Here is a 14,947-nt window from a genome sequence, read left to right as displayed (position 1 = left end):
TTGTGACTTTTATTTGCATTTCCCTAGTGGCCAGTGATGCTGAATATTGTTTCATAGGTTTATTGGCTGTGACTGCTTCATCATTGAGATCCTCCTGCTTCTTTCATTGGTACATTTATTTATTTGATTGTTTGCTTTATTAGCACGTATCCATCGGTCTTGTTTGAGTTCTTGTATTGTATCCTGACTCTGGAGTCTTTAACTGTGAGGGATCTAGATTCCTGAGTTCCCATATATTCTACAGAACAAACCTCTGTCGGATATACAGCTAGCAAAATGTTCTATTCTGTAGACTGTTCATTCGCTAGAAATGCTGCTTTCATTGCCACAAAGAAGTCTTTTGATTTCATAAAGTCTCAGGTTTCAACTGATGTGTATTTTCCTGAGTCACTGGACTCATGTCAGGTGCTTGCCTTTGAGGTGTCCCCACCAGTTTTCCTCTATCAGCTTGAATTTTAGGTTTCAACATAATAAAGGCAGTATATAACACACCTACAGTTAACATCAGGTTAAATGGGAAGAAAGCATAAAACAAACCAACTAGAACATTTCCACAAAAATCAGAGCAAAGAAAAGCACGTCCACTTTATCCACATCTATTTAATATTGTATTTGAACAACTAACCAGGAGGTGAAGAAGAAGTGAACTGTCTGGTTTTACATTCGCAAAACATCTGAGAGTAAAATTTGAAGAGGATTCATGGTTTGGATGTAAGCTATTCCCACCCAGCCTCCCGTGCCAAACACTTGGTTCTCAGATGCTCATGCAATCTGGGGGATTTGTGAGACCCTCACAGAGGAGTTGCATGGCAGGAAGTAGGTCACTGGGGTTGGTCCTATGCCGATTCTGGCCTGAACCTCTTCTTTGCACAGAATTGAGGCTCTGTAGCTACACACTCTAGCTTCTATGAATTCGTCAGGTCTGTACTCTTTCAGACATGAGCCCAAATGTGTCCTTTCTTTTTCCCCTATTTCTTCAGTCAAGAATTTAGGTATCAGAAAAGTAAGCCAACTGGGGGTGGGTGTTCTCTTTAGGCACCTTGGGTAAGGAAGGGGTGGGGGAAGGGAGGGAATGATGAGAGAAAGAATGGGGAGGGGTAAAGCAACCTCCTGGTCCCAAACAGATATCTCCATCTTCACAGAAGACTCACCTAAGGTGAGTCTAATAGCTCACCTTATAATGGGCCAGATGCGGCAAGGACTCCAGAATGGAGGTCAAAGGTTGCTTGGCATTTAACTTAATATAAGAGAAAGAGAACCAGGATTTTGGCACCAAGTAACAGTAACAAGAAGACAACAAATGGGTTCCGGATGAGGAACAGCCATCCAGGCAAATGGTCTTCTGTGACTAGGGGCTGTCCATATTGGCCACCCTGTGGTGTAGAACCAGGACATGAAAGGTGGACAGGCCTGCAGTGCCTGAGCAAACCCCATGTCCCGCAGCAGTGTTTCCCCCAGATAAGAGGAATCCTCCAAGTCTTCCCGTGAACTCTCCCTAAGGAGGGAGTGTGTGTCGGGGCCCAGATCACCAATGGAGGAGCGGACACACTCCGTGTGAACAGCACAGTCGGGAGGGTGGGAAAGAACACCCCTCTGCACTAGGTTCTCATTTCCAATAAGTTATTGCACAATATGTTCAGTGGGACTCTTGGAAATTAAAGAGAAGTAGTTTATTTCTTCCCAAATAGGAGCCATGACATTAAAAGGGCTTCCAGACCCTCTTCCAAATGTCACAGCAAAAATAAACAAAGTATTTCTAAAACAATGTAGCATCGAGCAAGGAATTCCCTTGGCCAGTCGCAGAAGGCTGCCATCAGGGATTGGAGTGGAGACCTGCAGAAGTCAATGTGTTCATGAAGTGTGTGAAATCCTTATTGCCTGGGCGAACAGGGATATGGTGGCACCTTTAGGGTTTCATCTTACCCATCCCAGGTTCTGCTGTGTCTTCATAGGCTCCTTACTAATTAATTATACAGTGTGAGTGTATGTGTGTGTGTGTGTGTGTGTGTGTGTGCACGTGTGTGTATGTGTGTGTGCATGTTTGTGTATACAGTGGAAGTCACAGACATCTGGCACTTACGACAGGGCAAGTTTTATGGAGAAATCTCGAAATGTGTAACTCTTGTTTTGATGATTGGCAAGATGCACGCAGACCCTCCATTCCTTCTGAGAAGGTGTGTGGTCCAGCCAGAGGGACAGTGACTCTGGGGCCAAAGCCGAGACAAGCAGAGTGAGAGGCAACAAAGCCGTGATGGAGCTACTACAGGTCCAATGAAGGCTCTCCCTCATGTTGACGGAGTGTTCTGCGGCTGAGCAGTCCCAGGCACAGATGCTAACCATACTGAAATGTGAGTTTGACACAGACACCAAACATCTTGAAATTCTGTAACAAATAGATGTTTGGGTTTTGTGTCCAAGGTTTAAGGTCAACCCACACTATCATATTTCTATTCCTGGCATTCCTTATCAAGAGGCAGCAGTAACTTTCCTTCATCTTCTGAAACCTGAAGGGCTTCAGCTCCGGAACGCAGAGCTTCAAGTACCCGGATGTGTGTAAGAGATAATAGCATGATTGAAAGACATGGAAGCTGTCCAGGCAGGGAGCAGAGGGTGCCTGGGAGCCAGTGTGTGAAGAGAAAGAGGGACGTTTGTAGCAACACTTGTGCTGGCTATTGTTTTTGTGGTGCTGTGGCAGGTTTGTTCTGGGGACGGCTTCAGAGAGCGCTTGTTCCACCTTGGCAGGGCAGACGTGGTGGCGGGAAAATGACGGGGTGTGTTCCTTCACAGTGTGTGCAAGCAGAGACCATAACCTGCATCGGGCTCTTGGTTTCAGAGGGATTTACATTGATCATGGTAGGCAGGGTGTGGTGGCTCCACTCTGCAGAAGCAGAGAACCGTTCTGCACCAGAACAGACAAGACCCCTCAAAGGCTCTAGTGACTCCTGCTGCTGGTCCGAAAGGCCTCGCCACTCAAAGGTTGCACGACCTTCAAAACGGCACTGGAAGCTGGGAAGTGAACATTCAAAATAAGAGCTGGTAGGGGCACCATTCAGAGTCAAATCATAATCTTCTGTTCCTTGTTGCTGAAGGCTCATGGTTGTCTAACAGTGGGCAGTTCAAATAGTCTAAATTTGAGAGTCTTCATATTAACAACTCCGATTCCTTCAAATCTCCAAAGTTCAAAGTCATTCCTGAGTCTCAAGGCAATGTTTAAGGTGTGAGGCTTTGTCAAACAATCCTCCAGTCTACAGATTGTATCATTTCACCAAAGGGCAGAATTGAAGGTAGCAGGACCAATGTTAAATCTTGTAGCCCAGGTCGGGTGCCTGTGTCATGTTATCACCTTGCGATCCCTAGTGGGCCTGAGAAGCCCTGCTTCTGTAGGGTGCTTGCTTCACGCAGCAAATGCACTCAACTCCCTTGGCCTAGCTCCACACGGCATCTGCAGCTTTCTTTGGCGAATACATCACTTCTCTAGCATCCTTGGGTCTACGTGGCAACCTAGATTGCGTGTGCAAAGCATCAGGAATGTGCTGACCCCTGATAGAGGCACCCCACTTCTGCTGCACACTGCCTGGGATTGTGGCTTGTTTTTCTGATCTCTGTGATCCTGTTACTGTATTCAGCATGTCTGAAAAGCCAGCACCACACAGAGAACTTGCCAGCTTCAGCTGCCATCGTGAGATGTAGCTGGTCCCCTTGGACCATGGCACTGGCCTCTGGACGCTTGTCCACCTTCAGTTTAGTGGTGCCAGTCTCCGTCAGTTAAAGCCGTTGATCCGCACTTGCTCTGCCCACATTAGCCCACTCTCCTTGCCTTGCCAAACTGCATGTTTTTCAGATCCTGTTCTGAATTTTGGTGCTGAATCTCAGTATCAGTCTGGCTTAAAGCAACAAGAAGGAGCCTATGTCCTATGCTGTATCAAATTTCCTATATAAAGTCTTATATAAAAATATACAAATCAATTAATTTATTACTTTTGAGTTTATTTTCACTCAGCTTCGAGGACACAGGGCGAAACATAGCTTTGTTCTGTGCACAAATGTGACACGGCACAGTCTAATGTCCAGTCTCCAGGAAGGTTCCGTTCCCTCCTGAGCCTCATGAGTGCTGTCCTTGTGGATCCACCTTTCTCCAGTCAGTCTGAGAGTCCGGCCTCCAAGCAGCATCCTCCATTAAGTGGAATCCAGTTTATCCTAGGATACCTGTAGTCCACAGCTCCAGTCTCTCCCAGGTTCCTCCTGAAAATTATTTCCAAAGGTTTAGCCATCTCACGGGCAGGCTGATTTTTGCAACAACCTCACTTTTCTGATATTAATTTTCTGTGCTAGTTAGCTGTCACCACGGCGACTGCACTAGTTAGCTGTCACCAGGGCGACTGCACTAGTTAGCTGTCACCATGGCAACTGCACTAGTTAACTGTCACCAGGGCAACTGCACTAGTTAGCTATCGCCACGGCGACTACACTAGTTAGCTGTCACCATGACGACTGTAAAATACAGGACAGAAGCTATTTAAGAGCAGAATAGCTTATTTTGGCTCCTGGGTGAAGAGAGGCTTCAGTTCTTCGTGCTAAAGGTGTGGCAGGGAGACCTAGGTGAGGGGATTGGTGCTCACACAGCACAGGCCAGCAAGCAGAAGCCCTGGCTATACCCATGGCATATGGCCTGTAAAGACCTGGCCCTAGTGACCTACTTCTGTCCCTCATGTCTTCTGAAAGGCCCTATGACATTCAACAAAGTATCCCAAACTATGGACAGCATTCAACCCATGGGACTGAAGACGTTACTGTCGCACTATGATGCCCAGACAAAGAAACAGGGAAGAAAAGAAGGAGCAGGGAGGAGAGGAAGGCAAAGAATTTTCAGTATTTAAAGACTGAAATAGGATCAAATGTACAATTAACAGAGGACAGAATCTCCAGATTTTTTTCAGAAAATTACTTGGGATACTGTGCCAGGCTTTTTCTTTTGGGCCACCAACAAGCTCCCAAACCATGACTTGGAGACTTACTAGTTTTGAATGCTGGCCTTAGCTTAGATCTTTACTGGCTAGCTCTTATAACTTAAATTAGCTCATTTCTTATTATCTACATTTTGCCCTGGGCCTTTTTACCCTTCTCTTTTTCCTTCTGTATAGCTCACCTCCACTGCTTCTCAGGTCTGTTGGCTGGCAGCTGCTGGCTCCTGGCCCAGGTGTCTCCCTCGTTCCCCCCTCCTCCTTCTCTTGTTCTTCCTTCTTGAGTCTAAATTTCTCCTACTTATTCTTTCTGCCTGCTCACCCTGCCTATCCTTCCTCTGCCTTGCTATTGACCATTCAGCTTTTTATTAGGCCGATCAGGTGCCTTAGGCAGGCAAGGTGAAACAATGCAGCAATCTTTAAGTCATTAAACAAAGGCAGCAGAAAACAAAAGTAACACATCTTTACATCATTAAGCACATCTTTACATCACTAAGCAAAGCATAAACAAATGTAACAATCCTTACATCATTAAACAAACGTAATATAAACCAAAGCAACACACCTTTACAGTTAAAGTAATGTTCCGCAGCATAAACAAATGTAACAGCTTTGCCTAGTTAAAATGCTATTTCACAACAGGACACAATATAAATCCCATCACATTTTAATACATTTTAAATTTAATTTAGTACAGTGTTGTGCTTGATGGTAGATATTTGATTAAAATATTCAGAACCTGAGATGAGAGCACTGGACAGGGAGGGGGTAGAGGAGGAGGATATCAGCGAGACTTCTAGCTCTCCTTAGGGTTTGCACCTTAACAGCTTTAAGGCATGCTGGTGGGTTGTTTTGCTGAGTGGGAGGATCAGGTGATTATTTTTGCAGTTACCCTGTGCCTGTGTTACACATGTCCAGTGCCTTCTTCTTCAGGGCAAGCTAAGACGATCACCTGGATGGGAAGTTTGCTATTTGCATTGAATGACTTAATTCCAGGGTTTGTTATAATTTTTTTTTTCTAGACATGAAACTATATATCCATGTTACATTCACTTGGGGACAAAACCAGACTAGGTAAAGCAGTTCCTTCCCTTGCCCTGTTGTACACACAGGCAACCACTAGAGGGAAGCACACGAACACCTAATGGAGCCATCTGCATTATTAACTACAATTAAGCCAATGGTAGAAACGATAAGACGACAGGGAAGAACAATGAGCCGCCAGCCAGACACCATGAGTGTTTTTCTTCAAAGTGTATTCTTTGGGCCCCGAAACTCTGAGGCGTCCCCAGAACTCCTACTTGTGCGTCTTTTGGGGGAGTTCTGTCGCAACAAACCACTTATATCCCTGAAAACACTGCACAGCCTCCAGTGCAAAGGGAAGGCTGAGCTTCCAGACAGACAGACAGACAGATAGACAGACAGACAGACAGATGATAGACAGACAGATAGATAATAAGCAGATAGATAGATGATAGATAAATATATAGATGATAGATACATAGATGCTAGACAGACAGATAGATATGATAGATAGATGATAGATAGATAGATAGATAGATGATAGATAGATAGATGATAGATAGATAGATAGATAGATAGATAGATAGATAGATAGATAGATAGATAGATAGATAGATAGATAGAGATAGCTGATAGATGGACAGATAGATAGACAGACATATGATAGATGATAAATAGACAGACAGAAGTCACTCCTGTGTTGAAGATTCTTTACGGTCAAGAGACTAAACGTCAAGAATATTGACATTTAACACCCTGCAGACCAGTGCAGAATTATCTCTGGCTATTTTATCACATGGAAAAACGTTCATTTTCCACTCCTGTGTGTGGCCTAACTTTTTGTGACTCTCAAAACCTTAAACATGCACTCATATGTACTCAGAGTATGGGGGTCCCCAGTAGATCGCTAAGGCTGTTGTCAGAGAGCTTCCGGAGCCCATGGCAGTTTCCCTTCCTTACTGCAGCCCGCCCATCTGGGGTCCCCACCAACGCACTTGGCAAATGCCTTGGTTTATACACGCCCTGGTTTGATTGTTTTGTTTGTATGTATGTCTGTGAACCACATATGTGTCTAATGGCCATGGAAGCCAGAAGAGGATGTTGGATCCCCTGAAGCTGGAGATTTAGACAATGTGAGCCTCCTTGTGGGTGCTGAGAATCAAACCAGGGTCATCTGGAAGATTTCTGGTCAGTGCCAACTTGATTTCTCCATGGCCTGTGACCAGTCGATGTAGTGTCTTCAGCATTGGGTCTTACTATCAGGTTAAGTAGGGCAGTTAAGAGCAGTGGTAGCATGCACACTGTTTGGGCTTATCTCTGGGACACCGCTGACCAACAACGCAAGGGAAGGAATCCCACACCAGCACTGGGCCTTTTATTTGGCAACATATGGATTCTGGGAGGAGCATTATCCCATGTATAGGGCAACTCCAATTAAACTCTTTTTATTACCTATACACACATATATGGAGTACGCAATAATTATGTCGATGTAAATATGTACTATACAACGAATATGCATAATGAATGTATAAATATGTATTTATATATAGCTTATGAGGTGGTCCATTTCCACGTGGCTTTTCAAAGATCCTTGGTGTTAGTTATCCTTTATTTGGCTATAAAATGAGCTATAATAAAAAGAAGTAACTTTCGAAGGTTTCCAACACAAGAAACAGCCAATATAGAGACACTGGAATCATTATTTAAGCTAATTTGGTCTCTCTCTCTTACTCTCTCTCTCTCTGTCACACACACACACACACACACACATGCATACACATACACACACACACACGATTACATCTCAATTGGAAAGAGTGAGCTATAATATGACCAGATGGGTTTCTAGCTGTCCACCCACAGCCCACCATCCTTCTCCCTCTCCTGCCTTTGAGCGATCAATCACGCCCATGAAGAGGCAGCTTCTAGAGCCTTATTTCCTGCCTTCTGAGGGTGACAGCGTATTTTCTTTACATTGACGCCTGTCTACTTTGTTTTGTGTTATAAAAAAACACCACAAACCGTAAACACCATAAGCAAGAGCAACTTGGGAGGAGAGGGTTTCCTCGACTTCTGTGTCTGTACCATCGTCCACTGTGGAAAGAATCCAGGGCAGGAACGCAAGCAGGAATCTGGAGGCAGGAGTTGAAGCATGAGGCACGTAGGACATTGGAAATTTGTTTGCACCTCATGGTACAACATAGCCCATGGCTCATGCTCAGTCTGCTTTTGTAAACAACACCCCAGGATCATCTGTCCAGGGTGACACTGGCCACGATGGGCTAAATCTTCACACAACAATAATTATTCAAGAAAATGAATCCCAGACTGCTCACAAGCCAAATGATGGAGACAGTGTTTCAACTGGCACTCTCTCTTTCTAGGTGACTGTCAAACCGACAAAAGCTAGATACCACAGCCCCCAAGTTTCTCTGAAGCTCTTGGTGACGTTCCATGCATAGCCGCAGTCTTGGCTTTGCATTCTAAACCAAATTGCTTCCATTTGTAGTGGAGGGTGCATTTCCCCATTTCTAATTAGTTTTTGGGTTTAATAATAATGAATAAAGCTTATAGACCTTGAGCTTTAGAGGCAGCTACATTAAGTTCACGGTAGAGATAGGCCAGCTGGGTGGGGCGTCACTGCCGTCAAAGGATTCAGCTTGGCTGGGAACTGACATAGACCAGGGCTATCTCAGTGACTCTTATTAACATTTAGAACCATGTCAATGTTAATGACTGTGGTATTCACGTTGACCTTGGAGCTGAAACCCACCAGTCCTCTTCTTGATGCATGAATGTACCCGACCCCAACCCCGTGAAAACCCAGGCCTGCACTGTATTTCAGGAATCTTGCTCATCTCAAGACTTCAGCTGGGAAAAGCTTTCTGTAAATCTTCGCCCACACACTCCGCCATGACCCACAAGCTGTAAGCTGGTAATTATAGAGAGTGTATGTATATGTAACACGGTTCTGGGGGCGGAAGCGCTTCTATTTCGTCTTCATTGTCTATGACTGGATGCCAGCATTTCTGCTCACACAGGCACTCCCTTGCCTTTGCCATGGAGATTCTTCGGATTTCTCCTTTTAGTATTGTTCAGTTCTCCTTTGGGAATACTTATAATCTGATGTGTCTCTCTGTGTGCCCTTGACAGATGAGGAGATGAGGTCCTGGGACCCAGAGTCCCGGGAGCTGGCTGAGATTCCAGCTGTGTTCTTTTTAGGTGTGTGTCTTGTTCCCCTGGGCCCGCGGTTCCTGCTGTGTGGAGTAGGGGTGCTAATGTAGAGTAGGGTTGGTGTGAGAAAGGGATCAGGGGAAAAGGTCACTTCCGTTGCGTCTGTAGCGGCGTGTGATAGTTGTCCACACCCCCGTGCTCACCTCTGCCGGTAGACTGGGGTCAATCAGTGCCAAAGCTAGTTCCAGCTTAGTGCAGGCTTTGTCTCAGAGGAGCTGAGTCCGTGCTCCTTAGCCGAGAAGTGGTTAAGTAGATAATCCAACCCACAAATGCAAACAAGAGAGCTGGGGTGGGACTGGAAGATGGCTTGGACGACAAAAGGTTTTGTGCCTAAGAACAAGATTTGAGTTTGACACCTAGTCCCCACATAAAAATGGAGGCGTGACTGCTCCTGCTTGCAATCCTACACGGGGGCGGTGAAGTCAGGTAGATCCAGAGATCGCCGGCTGGCCAGTCCAAACCATCCAGCATGTTCCAGAACAATGAGAGACCCCAGCTGGGAAACAAGGTGGACAGTTCCTGGGAGCAAACCAAGGTCGTCCTCTGGCCCCAAGTGTGCACCCCACACACCTTCACACACATAGGGACACACTTGCAGAAGGGAACTGGGAAGTTTTGTACCCCTGCTTTGTCCCCCTGTTTTATTTGATGTCAGTTTCGTCACTGGAGAGAAGCTCGTTCCTTCGTACCCTCTCAGCTCGTAACTAGGAGCATGAAGCAGAACCTGAAAACGCCACGGTTTATGTGCTGAGCATCCTACCTGGTAATGTGCAATCCCAACTATGTACCCACGCCAGTCCAACATCACTTGCTGCCAGTTAACTTACTAACAATATCCACTAACTCACAGTTTGGGTTGCAGTAAATAACACTTAGGTGATGTTTCTTCATGCCTTAGGTAGAGCAGTGTACCCAGGTGACAGACTAGGCAGCAGATCATAGCAGCTCTCATACTTTAAAAACGGCCATCCCTAAAGGAATCAAAAGCCCTGTTTATCTTTTTTACTTTTTAACTTTTTCGTTCTGTGTCCCTATGGGTTTAAAATTTATTAAATTATCTTTATGTCTCTGTATATTTGCCTTGTCATTCATGAGTCTTCAGTTGACTTCTCTTGGAAAACACGTAGCACTTTGCTCTCTACTTCTGGGTTTGGCTGCGTCCCCTCACTGCACTACCTCAGCACACACAGCCTTTGATGTGATTGTCCAGTGGGTTAGATGATTCCTGAGACATGGCTGCATCTGTCTGTTGGAAACTGGCATGGATGTGTGTGGTGCCTCACAATGGTGGTCCCTCTCTCTGCTTGCTTATTGGTTTCTAACAGTTAGAGATAAGTAATCCTTCTGGTATCTCTCCAAACTTGTGAAATGAAAGACGGACACCAGGAGGGAGTGCTGTGCTCCCAGGCAGAGCCACAGCCTTTTTCCCGTCATTCAGGGCACCGGAACCGGTGGTTTTCAGTGCCTGTGTCCAAATGGAGGCTGCATTGATGTTTGAAAATGTGGGGCCACGAGATGGGCCAGAGACAGAGACCTCTGGTCAGCCTTTGGAAAGTTAGCTTAGTGGCTATGCAAGAGTGGGAGATGTCACCTATCCTGAACACTATTCGATGTGGCCTACGACCCCTTGAGACTAAGCGTGGAGGCCCGAAATTGTGAACCCATTTCCACGTTGACCAAAAGTCAGAGAGTTGGAACTTTCCTCTAGTCCTTCAAGGTTACTGTGCTTCTACCTCAAACAAAGATCCCACCTAGATTTAGAACACAGAGTTCTGCTCTCTCAAGGTTATTGCCAGCAGGTGTGGCTAATAGCCAGAACTGGTATTTCAGGAATAGAGAAGTAAATATATTTCTACCTCAAAAGGTCCAGCTAAATTCCAGTTCCCCTATGGAGATAACTTTGAATTCCACCCAGGGAGTAGTTTGCCTACAGAATGTTTTGGTCTAGGGTGTGAGCATGACTTGTTCTGCCCTAGCAACAAGACGTTTAACTACGGTTAAAGCCGTGACCTTCAACTGGTCTGCTCGTGTTAATGCAGTTTTTTGTCTGATTCCTACCTTTTGGGGACAGGGGTACTTTAAGCAGTTGAAAATCAAATGTGGATGCATTTCAGTACTCCCTGGAACTCCCTTCCGATACTATCCCGTGTTTCTCCATTTTATTATTTTCATTTGCGTCTTCACATTCTTTACTAATATTTTCTAAATCCCTACGCCTCTACCCTGGCAAGAGGTATTTTCGTCGAGGCTGGTCCCCAACAAATCAGTAGCTGTTGTCCAGTACAGCGATGTTTGTGCAGTTCTGAGGGCTTGCCATAGCTTCTGGACTCTGGAAGGCAAACCTGATATTTCAGTACCCGCCCCCCGCCAAGCCTTCTCCCAAAGTTATGTCCCCTCCCTTGGTTATAAATGAAGACAAAATACACACACCCATGCTCCATAACGGAATAACAGAGGGCATCACAGAATTGTCAGATGGCACTGTGCGAGCAGACACATTAAAGCGTGTCTGACTTCCCTGAGAAAGTGAGGAAGAGGAGGTGAAGTAAGAGCAGAGACAACCGTGCCAAGGACACCTCAGCGGGAAGCACAGCAAGCAGAGAGGGAGAACTGTTACCTCTTCTAACTTCACTCAGTGTCTATGATGAAAACTCCCTGGCCAAGAGCAATATGGGGGCGGAAAGCAGTTATTTGGTTAATGATTCCTGGCTACAGTCCTCTATTGCAGGAAAGCAGATGCAAATCTGCTGCATTCACCCTGGTTAATGTTTACTCAGTAACGGGACCCTCTTATTCCTGCACTGGAAGCGGAGGATATCTAGGAAGGTGGAAATTTTGGTTTACCCAAGGCTAGCTCTGGGTGAGGGATTCCTCCCTTCGTGATGTCTTTGTTTCACTGGGGCAGAAAGGGCTTTGTTCTGAGACAGTCTCTTTGTGTTTATAGACACTCCATTTGCTAGTTAATGTTTGAACGAACTCTATTAGCTCAGGGGAGGACTGTTCCCATGTCAGCCCGTCCAGCAGTCCCTCACACTCCCGATCCAGCCAATTGCTGTCTTCGGCTCAGTCTCCAGACCATTCCATACATCGCTCATGACCACAGGTGATTGGATCAATAATGTTTAACAAAGTGTACACTTTGCCCCAGGGCAATTAAGTTAAAATAACACTCATTTATTCTTCTAATGACAATTCTTTCAGTGCACCGCTAGGGTTTGTAACATCTTGTCTTTCATTAGTCTCACATCTTTATCAATTTCTTTAATGTATTTTTATAATTGATTCAACTCTGTAATATACTTAAGTAGAAAAATTATTCCCCATCCAAATAATACCCATAGAACTACCCAGAGTATCACAATTACCAGTGTTTAGGGTCTCGAGTTTGTTCATATATTTGTTGCTACAAAGAAAAGAGAAGCCAAAATAAATGAATATAAGTTCACAAAGTAAAGAGTGGGTAGGATTCTGTCCCCCAAATTCTTAGCAGCGCTCAGATATTTTAACAATTTATTTAAGTGCTATGATCGAAAAAATTCATTTGCTAAATATTCATTTTCAATTATGCTTTCAGTGGAGCATCTTCTCACCCCAGTGTAGTGAACTGAATTACGTCGGCTAAATTACTTTCAGCCTAATCAGATGCAATTCCTGAATACGGAGCCTCCTGTAACTACGAGCAATTAATTGAAGCAGTCTTGAAGGTTCTCCTTCATCAGAGGGATTGTCTTCAGCGATCAGCTATTTTTACGGAGCTTGTGGGAAACATAGAATACAGAGCAGGGTCCAACTGTCAGTCATCCCGGCGTTTCCTCCTTTCTGGTGCCTGTCAATCTCTTTACGACTAAGTCGTATTCCCGAGCCAACTAAGCCTTCTTAAACAGGCAACGAAAGGAGGAAATGCCAAGCATATGTTTGGTAAACATGAGAGAGAGAGAGAGAGAGAGAGAGAGAGAGAGAGAGAGAGAGAGAATATATATACACATAAATCTCATTTCCAGCATTAGGAACTTAGGTGAAAGCCACCTCTTCTCAGGAGAATGGGATGGAAAGGCTCCATGAGAGAACACTTACTTTTTTAAGCTCTTTGTGAGCAGTGACACTCTTTGAAAATGATCTCTCATGGAATTCTAATATTATAGGAAACACTGTCATTGTTAACCACAAACTCGGAGCTTCACAGGATCATATTTTCTCACCGTGAAAATGTTGGTGTGATTCTCAGGTGCCTTACTTTATTCCAGGGAGTGATTAAGGCTATGAGAAAACGGCGTCCCATCCTGCTTCTTAAGGACTACCCGGTTTCTTCCTGGTCGCCACTAGGTGGGGACAGTGGCAGCAGCTGCTTCTACGCGGAGCAGCTAAGAATAGAAAGTCCTCACAGAAACAGGGAGGACCCCAAACAGGAATGCTGTTGCTCATTGTAAGCTGCCTCCTTCGAGGAGGAAACTCTTGCGACCGTGTCCCTTGTCCCGCTTTTGGGCAGCCGGTCGTCAGGCTGTGTCGTCTCCACTCTATCGCGTTCATCCGTCCAGTGGACAGGTGCGGTGACAGCTATGCTGCGGTGCTGAGTGAGGACAGAGCAGAGGACGCAGTGAGAGTGTGGGCAATCTTGGAGAACGATGAAAGGAAGACCGGGGAGCAGATCAACGTCTCGAAGACAGGAGAGCTGACCGTCAGCGCCCCAACAGCGCTGCGGCACCGCGCCTGGGCAGTAGATGCCATGTGTCTATTGCCAGGAAGGGAATGGGCAGATGAAGCCTTGGAAGGCACCGAGGACCTGGCCCTTTCGATGAGAATGGGAGAAACAGAAACGGGCACAAACTGACTTGGAGCTGGAGTCACAAGCAGTTGGGAGCTGCCTGAGGGCTCTTAGCTGTATTTCAAAGGCCACAGCAGTAGGAAGAGTTGACTGAGCTACTAATGTCGGGTCAAAGCCTGTGGTCACCTTCAGGGGTTCTGGTTCCTCTAGGGGTTCTGGTTTCCAGAACACTAAAACTGATAATTTTTGATTATGCACTTTATTTAAAAAGTCATTCTTTAATTTTTACACATTAGATATTGTGAAAATTTATAACTGCTTAAAAAAAATCACGTTTTCCACAAGAAAATTGTCTGAAGTGTGGTTATTTACAGCTGTTAAAGAACATTTGTTAGCCGGGTGGTGGTGGCGCACACCTTTAATCCCAGCACTCGGGAGGCAGCAGCAGGTGGATCTCTGTGAGTTTGAGAATGAGTACCAGGACAGGCTCCAAAGCTACACAGAGAAATGTCCCACGCTACAGCTACCGTCTCGCCCGCAAGAACGACGCGGGACACTTAGGATCCTTCTGCAGAAAAGCTTTAATGCGTCTTGAGAGAGAGAGAGCATAAGCTTACATGGCGGAGACCCAGAATGAGGGGAACCCGTCCCTTATATAGGAAACAGTCCTCGCTTCGGACGTGTCACTCTTGGATTGGTCCGCTGCCCATCAACCCAGATGACGCCTCGGGAGTAGGCAGGGATGCAGCAGTAGAAAGTTACCAAGTACGTGCGCTGGGATTAAAGGCGTGTGCTACAACACCTTGAACTCACAGAGATCTGCCTGTCTCTGCCTCCCAGGCATCGGGACTAAAGGCGTGTACCACCACACCTTGAGGTCACAGAGGTCAATCTCTACCTCTGTCCCTTGAAGCAATGGAGAATGTGGTTGCGGCCCTCCACAGAGAAATCCTGTCTCGAAAAA

Source organism: Myodes glareolus, chromosome 23 (genome assembly GCF_982192425.1).
Source record: "Myodes glareolus chromosome 23, mMyoGla1.1, whole genome shotgun sequence".
In the NCBI taxonomy this organism is placed as follows: Eukaryota; Metazoa; Chordata; class Mammalia; order Rodentia; family Cricetidae; genus Myodes; species Myodes glareolus.
The sequence above is the reverse complement of the archived record's forward strand: the minus strand, read 5'-3'. Positions refer to the sequence as shown.